The sequence below is a fragment of the Schistocerca nitens genome, chromosome 3 (assembly GCF_023898315.1).
Source record: "Schistocerca nitens isolate TAMUIC-IGC-003100 chromosome 3, iqSchNite1.1, whole genome shotgun sequence".
NCBI classification, from domain to species: domain Eukaryota; kingdom Metazoa; phylum Arthropoda; class Insecta; order Orthoptera; family Acrididae; genus Schistocerca; species Schistocerca nitens.
In genome coordinates, this window is record NC_064616.1 from 908,209,466 (window position 1) to 908,217,900 (window position 8,435).

The window sequence follows — 8,435 nt, forward strand, 5'->3', positions numbered from 1 at the left end:
GGTTTGCCCATGAATGTAGGCACCCCGCACTAACAGACTGTGCTAGAACCCACTTTGTCACGCTAATGTCAACACCATTATAGAGCCACCACCAGCTTGCACAGTGCCTTGTTGAAAACTTGGGTCCATGTCTTCTTGGCGTCTGCACCACACTCGAATGCTACCATCAGCTCTACCAACTGAAACCAGGCCTCATCTGACCACGCCACGACATTCCAGTAGCCTAGAGTCCAACTGATATGGTCCAGGCCAGGAGGGGCGCCGCAGGTGATGTTCTGTTAGCAAAGGCACTCGCGTGGGTTGCCAGCCGCCATAGCCCATTAACGCCAAATTTTTTCGCTATGTCGTAATGGATACGCTTTTTGTATTCCCCGCATTGATTTCTACGTTTATTACATGCAGTGTTGCCTGTTTGTCAGCACTGATAACTCTACACAAACGCCGCTGCTCTCTGTCGTTAAGTGAAATCCGTCGGCCACTGTAGTCCGCGGTGAGAGGTAACGCCTGAAATTTGGTATTTTCGGCACACTCTTGACACTGTGGGTCTCGGAATATTGAATTCCCTAACGATTTCCAAAATTGTATGTATGGGGCTTCTAGCTCCAACTACCATTCCGTGGTGAAAGTCTGTTAATTTCCGTCATGCGGCTATAACCACGTTGAAAACTTCTTCACATGAGTCACTTGAGTACAAATGACAGCTCCACCAATGCACTACCCTTTTATACATTGTGTACGCGATACCACCACCATATGTATGTGTGCATATCGCTATCCCATGTCTTTTGTCACCTCAATGTAGATCTCCCCAAAACTCAGTATGTTAGCTAAATATCATATGAAGCAATGTAAGATCTAATATGCACCAAACGCAATATCATAGTGATCCCTAACTTTCATTACAAACTTTCCCAATTTCGCACAGGCCTTTACTTAAATGTGAAATATCACATAACTGTGACGATTAACCTAATGATGGGCACTTCACCATGATGCTGACATATGCTATAAGCAACGCAAAAAAAAAATCGTTTGAGAAAGACTGCCGATCGCACACCTCGATTTTGTCAGCTCAGTGCATCGTTGACTGGCAAGCAGGCGCTAGCAATCAGTGTCTCATACATTTTGGATCACTGGTAGGGCCATTTCCGCATCAGTTGGCGCTACCACCCGGCTACCTGTCTGTGCTGCCTCATTACATAGCAGCTGTTATTCTTCACACAGGTTCAAGCTGCCACGTGGTGGCCTCTGCTATGTGGGCAACCCGCTTCCTTTGTGTGCACACCTCAAGGCTGTTCCGAGTTGATAGCTACTGTTTGTATACCCACTCAGCTATGGAGGCAGACATAATGGTATGTAGTAGAATTGAATGAAACAATGCACAAGGAATTAGATTCGGAAATGAGACACTAAAAGTAGAAGATAAGTTTTGCTATGTGTGCAGCGAAACGACAGACAGTGGCCGATGTAGAGAGGATCTACAATGCAGGCTGGCAGTATCAAGAAAAAAGGTTCTGAAAACGAGAGATTTCTTAAAATTCAGTATAAATGCAGTGTTAGGAAATCTTGTCTGAAGGTACTATTTTGGAGTGTAGTCTTGTATGGAAGTGATATGTAGACAGTAAATAGTTCACACAAGAAGAGATTAGAAGCTTTTGAGATGTGGTACTACAGAAGAATGTTGAAGGTTAGATGGGGAGGTCGAATAACTATTTAAGAGGGACTGAATATGTAGTGTCGGCAGACTTGCCAACACTACGCACACTAATTGAAAGAGGCGGCCAAGATGCACGCGCTAACTCACGAAGGATGGAGTGAGGTCTGAAACAGGAGACTTAATGAATGTGATAAAGAAAATACGTATCTTTGGAATATACTTAACTTTTAATACATCCTTGTATACATCGTTCTTGATGAGACATCTGGAGATTGTGGCGATACAAGTGACTCTTTATATACAAGCTATTTAAGGCTAATGGCGCCTTGCTAAGTCGTAGCCATTAACTTAGCTGAAGGCTATTCTAACTGTCTCTCGGCAAATGAGAGAAATGGCTTCGTCCGTATAGTCGCTAGCAACGTCGTCGTACAACTGGGGCGAGTTTTCGTACGTCTCTCGAGACCTGCCGTGTGGTGGCGCTCGGTCTGCGATCACACAGTGGCGACACGCGGGTCCGACATGTACTAATGGACCGCGGCCGATTTAAGGTACCACCTAGCAAGTGTGGTGTCTAGCGGTGACACCACAGAATAGAACTGCAGAAAAAAGAAATTTTTTGCACAACTTGACTAAAAGATGGGATCATTGATAGGAGATGTTTCCAGAAATTCTGAATTTCATAATGGAGGCAAACATGGAGGATAAAAATCGTGGAGAACACAGTATGTTGTGCTCGACGACAAATGTTCGTCAGAGACAACGGCATCATCAGGAGTGCCCCAGGGGAGTGTGGTAGGGCAGCTGTTGTTCCCTATATACATAAATTATTTGGCGGACAGGGTGGGTAGCAGTCTGCAGTTGTATGCTAATGAGGCCATGGTGTACGTAAGGTGTCGAAGGTGAGTGACTGTAGGAAGATACAAAACGACTTAGACAAATTTTTCCAGTTGATGTGATGAATGGCAGCTAGCGCTAAACGTGGAAAAATGTAAGTTGATGCAGATGAGTAGGAAGAAGAAACGTGTAATGTTCGGATACAGTATTACTAGTGTCCTGCTTGACGTAGTCAGGTCGTTTAAATATCTGGGCGTAACGTTGCAAAGCAATATGAAATGGAATGAGCACGTAAGGACAGTGGTAGGGAAGGCGAATGGTAGACTTTGGTTTATTGGGAGAATTTTACGAAAGAGTGGTTCACCTGTAAAGGAGACCGCGTAGCCGGCCTTTGGTGGCCGAGCGGTTCTAGGCGCTTCAGTCTGGAACCGCGCGACCGCTATGGTCGCAGGTTTGAATTCTGCCTGGGGTATGGATGTGTGTGATGTCCTTAGGTTAGTTAGGTTTAAGTAGTTCTAAGTTGTAGGGGACTGATGACCTCAGATGTTAAGTCCCATAGTGCTCAGAGCCATTTGAACCATTTGAATTTGAGACCGCGTATAGTACTCTAGTGCGACCTGTTGTTGAGTACTGCTCGACTGTTTGGGATCCATACCACGTCGGATTGAAGGAAGAAATCGAAACAGTTCAGAGGCGGGCTTCTAGATTTGTTACCGGTAGGTTTGGCTCAAATGGCTCTGAGCACTATGGGATTTAGTCCCCTAGAACGTAGAACTACTTAAACCTAACTAACCTAACGACATCACACACATCCATGCCCGAGGCAGGATTCGAACCTGCGACTGTAGCGGTCGCGCGTTTCCAGACTGTAGCGCCTAGAACCGCTCGGCTACTCCGGCCGGCTCGGTAGGTTTGAACAACACGTAAATGTTACGGAGATGCTTTGGGAACCGAAACGGGAATCCCTGGAGGGAACCTATTTTTTCGTGAAACACTATTGAGAAAATTTAGAGAATCGGTATTTGCAGCTGACTGCTCAACGATTCTAGACAACAACACGTAAATGTTACGGAGATGCTTTGGGAACCCAAATGGGAATCCCTGGAGGGAACCTAACGTTTTTTTCGTGAAACACTATTGAGAAAATTTAGAGAATCGGCATTTGCAGCTGACTGCCCAACGATTCTACTGCTGCCAACATACATTGTGCGTAAGGACCGCGGAGATGAGTCAAGAAACTGGGGCTCATACACAGGTGCACAGACAGTAGTTTTTCCCTCGATCTATTTGCTAGTGGAAGAGGACGAGAAATGACTAGTAATGGTGAAAGATTGTTACTCTAATTTGCTTTGCTGAATAGCGTAAGATTGTGACTTGAATTTGGTATGCTGAAATCGGGTGCTAATTAGACCATGAAAGCGGTTTAAAACTGTGAGCTGTCTTGTGAGGTTAACCGTGCGTTTACTGGGCCACTGTTTCACGACTGGGTAACTAGTCTAGGTTTACCACATTACCAATCAGACTATCATTGATTATAATCTTTTACAGTCATACAACAACCGGTAATATATCTATATAAAAAGGAGAATTTAAATAAAAAGAAAGAAATCAGTTTATATTTGCAAATTTATTTTAAAGATTGTTCATTGAAATTTCAGCATATTATACGTGAGTTATAACTGAGCTGGTGCCTTATTTACGATTGTGAGACTGTGAGATTGGAATATTACGGAACACATAAAATATGGAGTCAAGATTGGGAGACTGGATACAACACTGCATTCATAAAACAACACACAAAGAACATTGAAACGCATGCAAGAGAAAGTTAATCACTACAAACAGATTCAAATTTTTACCCAAAGAATTTCCGTTCGAAGCACAATCCTGTCCGTCATGTAATTACCACACACTGGTATACTAAATTCACATTAAATCTTTGTGAAATCTTCCCAAGAAGAATAGCTGATGGCTACTTTGGTGATTACACCACATGCTCCACGTGGTCAACTTGATTTACAGAAAGCGTATAACTCCACAATAATTTAGATAATAAAAATACATTCGATCGAAAAGCAAATTACAAAAGAAAAACCTCGAACTGGTTACTAACGTCTTACTACTAACCTGATGGGTCAAACAGTTATATAAGCACGTGGTACTGGTCTCACAAAGTACACGCCACGTGGGTTGAACATAAAGAAAAGTTGGTATATTCAAAATCTTTTCAAGACGACACGTTATAATCACACAAGCATTTGCATTTAAGATTGATCTTACTTAGAGTTACTGACCAACACGTGGTTCCACTTTACTCACAAAGTAGTAACAAAGCAACTACCGCAAATTAATCTGAACTGGACACGAGAATCGCACTCCGCTGCAATTAAAGATAACCTTAGCTATTTTAAAGCTAACCCGAAATAAAATGATTAAATTCTCAGTTAACCTGAACTTAACAAATCCATTGTCCTATGGACTTAACAGACACGCGCTTGGCCGGAGATCTTACCACTTCAGACGCTCGTTACCGCCAGACTGCTACTGCTGGACTCCAACTGCCGACTGCTCGGCTGCAACTCTCCAACTGCCGACTACTACTGAACTACCCAGCGTGCTCCCGAGAGTCGCTCACAAAGACCAACGGAAGGCGCCAGAGGGGCAGCTTCCTATACCAACATGACAGGGGACGGACCGGACCATACTAAGAATGGAAACCTCTCTGCTTTTAGGAACCGTAGCTACCTGTTTCAACGTTGGTCCTACTGTTCTCTAGCAGACAGCCTTGTCTGCTACCCTCAAGCATGCAGCTACAAACACATTTGATCATTCATCCTCTCACACAGAAGGGAAGGGGGATGACAGTATCTTATCATACACAGTATATAAAAGAAAGCGGATGTAGGTTCCGTATGAGACTGTGTGACATGAATTACATATAAGAATTACATATAAACTGTGCTTTAAAGTGTAGTAGTGTGAGAGATCGTTCTTGTTTACATGTAAAAGTAACACGTTCCACTACTCAGTCTCCTCCCAGATAGTCAGAAACGCCACAGTAAATTTAGAAGAGGAATTTATTCCTTAAAAGACAACAAATTTGAGAAATTAAACATGAAAGGAATCCAACAGAGACCTTTCATAACCCCAACGCTCCGGGAAAAGACTGTGCAGGGAATTTTCTGGCCATGCTAGGACATTCCCAAGCAGGCTTCTCACACCCTACTTAAACCAAAAGTGTAAAGAAAAAGGCAAAAGGTCACCAGCTACTTGCTAAAACACAATAATTTCAAACATCTTTACAATCTACCAATTTCAAAGAGAGAAAAATAAAAACACACAATCTGTGACACCTATTTAAAAGATCATGTAGACCTAAATCGGTCAGCAAGTAAAAACAATGGTTCCTGTGTCATTAATATGAAAACAATTTCTGGTTGTTACCCTTATGGAGTTCACCAGTATTTGCTCCTTGCAAGAGCCAACTGATCACAGGCAAATTTATGACTGTTTATTAACAGGCAAAATTTATGAAAATAGCAAAGGTGCCACAGCAATTAAAAAAAGAACATCAAATAACATCAGTATCATAAAGTAGAACATTACAATGCACAATTCGCAAAAGCAAAAAAATCGACAAAAAAAAAAAACATGTTTTACTAAGTGGTTATCGCAAAAAAATTTCTATACCTTATAAAACTAATAATCTGTAGGATTAACCTAACTATGTGGCACTAATTTAATCACTCTACAATATTTCAGTTAGTTAGCAAACAATGAGCACTGTGTCATTATACTGAAAGTACAATAATTGTGTGATTGTTACCCTTAAGGGGTTCCTTACAATAAATATGCCCCATGCAAAGGCTAATCGATCACAGTCCAATGAGAATGAAAAGCTATCTGACTGATAAAGGAAGCAGTGCCACAGCAATGAATTTACAAAACAAAATATCACAAATCTAATACCTAACACAAGAACAAACATTGATCAATAAGACAGTACAATAGTCAACATCTCAAACAAAACACCAATAAATAAAACACCTGCAAAATACAATAGTCAAAGTTTAAAAAAATATAGAACACCTGCAAAATACAAGAGTCAGAGTTTAATAAACACCAATAAATCGAGTCCCTGCAAAACACACGAGTCAAAGTTTCTGTGACAGAAACACACGTATACGCATTGAACTAAGAACCGTATAATCACTGTTCACTTATACACTCACTAGTTCCACTGTTCCGTGGCACAATATAAGGGGAGGGGGTTCGTCGCCGCAGCTGTCAGTAGGGATTTTTGTCCATTTGTTGCGTGCGATCCCGCCGTCTCTGCCCTCTCATGAAGTTTCTCTTGTGTCACGAACATCTCGATTTTGTTCCATGTTTGTATTGTCAAATTCGTGCAGTATCCTCGATTGACATGCCAGGTTGATATTCCTGGGCAAGGATGACACTTCAATGGCTCTTCTTCGTGTCACCCTTAGCGACCAGAGAACATCTAACCATGAATTACTGTCGCTTGACAGTAGGCATCCGTCAGGAAATGTCGATAGGCGTCGTTGACGTCTGCAAGTTTCTTTGGACAGTACCTGTCAAAAGGTTCCACGCCCCTTGTGTTGTTTCTCCGCGGCCGTCTCGTCACGGTCGCGTGCGTTGCCAGGAGATGGATTTCCGCGCGGTGGACCGCTCGCCGATCTCAGGTCATTCCCTTCAGCTAGGGTCGCGCGGGCGGCCGCCCATTAGCTGCAGGTATACGGGAAAGTGTTTGCGGCGTAGGGTCTTTTGTTGTCGGCCGCGCTCCCGAAGTGGCCTGGCTGACAGCGTGTCCCGCTGGGAAACCCGCCAGTTTACAACTAGCTGGCTGCTCCCGCTGTCTCTTAAGAGTTTTGCCGGTTCGCTTTCACGTTCTCAACTGCATTCACAGAAATTTTTTTATCATCCTTATGTGATTACACAATGTCATACATAATACCACTTAGTATTGTCTTTCACAATTTTTAAGAACAAAGTGAGATGAATCGACAATATAAAATTAAAAGTTAAATGACTTGACAATATAAAAAGATAAAAGTGAAATGACTTGACAATGTAAAAAAATTAAAATTAAATGAACTGACAATATCATATTTAAATCCACATCACTAATGTGGTTCACTTACGTTTTAATAAATCAAATGCTACTAATTAATTCACTAAAATGAATAGGGTTATGCCTTGCGCAAGTATAGGTTAGGAGAGCATGGGGTTCACATGTTATTTACACACACACATGCACACCTGTTGTCTATTCTACAAACTAACTACCCATAAACATGCATTACTCAAAATTCTACTTCTATCCACTACTAATTAATCCCACAAGCCACTTCAATGCTACTTCAACAAAGTGTTTACACCACTACAGCAATGTTCTAATTCCCCCTCTTCTTGACGCTCGCGGCATACGTCTTGTCACATGATAAATGGAGAACTTTCCTTAAACATACACAGTAAAAAGAACAATGGTTATTTACACGCAAAAACATTTATACCAGTTCGCACACCTGAAAAGAGACTCGCAATTATACATTTATCATACTTATATCTTCACACATAACACAGTAAGAAAATTTCATCTAAAATTACGTTATTACAAGAATTAATCACACAGATGGCTCTGAGAAGGTAAAATATTTTGCATTATACAGGTTATATTACATTCTCTTACCCATTTTGCTTCGATTTCGTTCCTTCTTTACGTTACCTTTCGCCTTCAAATCAGTTATTTCTCCTGTGGTGGTTATTCTGGATTCATTTCTCATGAATGGCAAAATTGTGGTCACCTCTATTCTGTAAAACAGTATCATCTTAACATTGAACTTACAACAGACACAAAAGATTCGAATCCTCTTGTAGTTTAAATGACAAATGTTTTGCTTCATCCTTATTACCTTAAACCAAG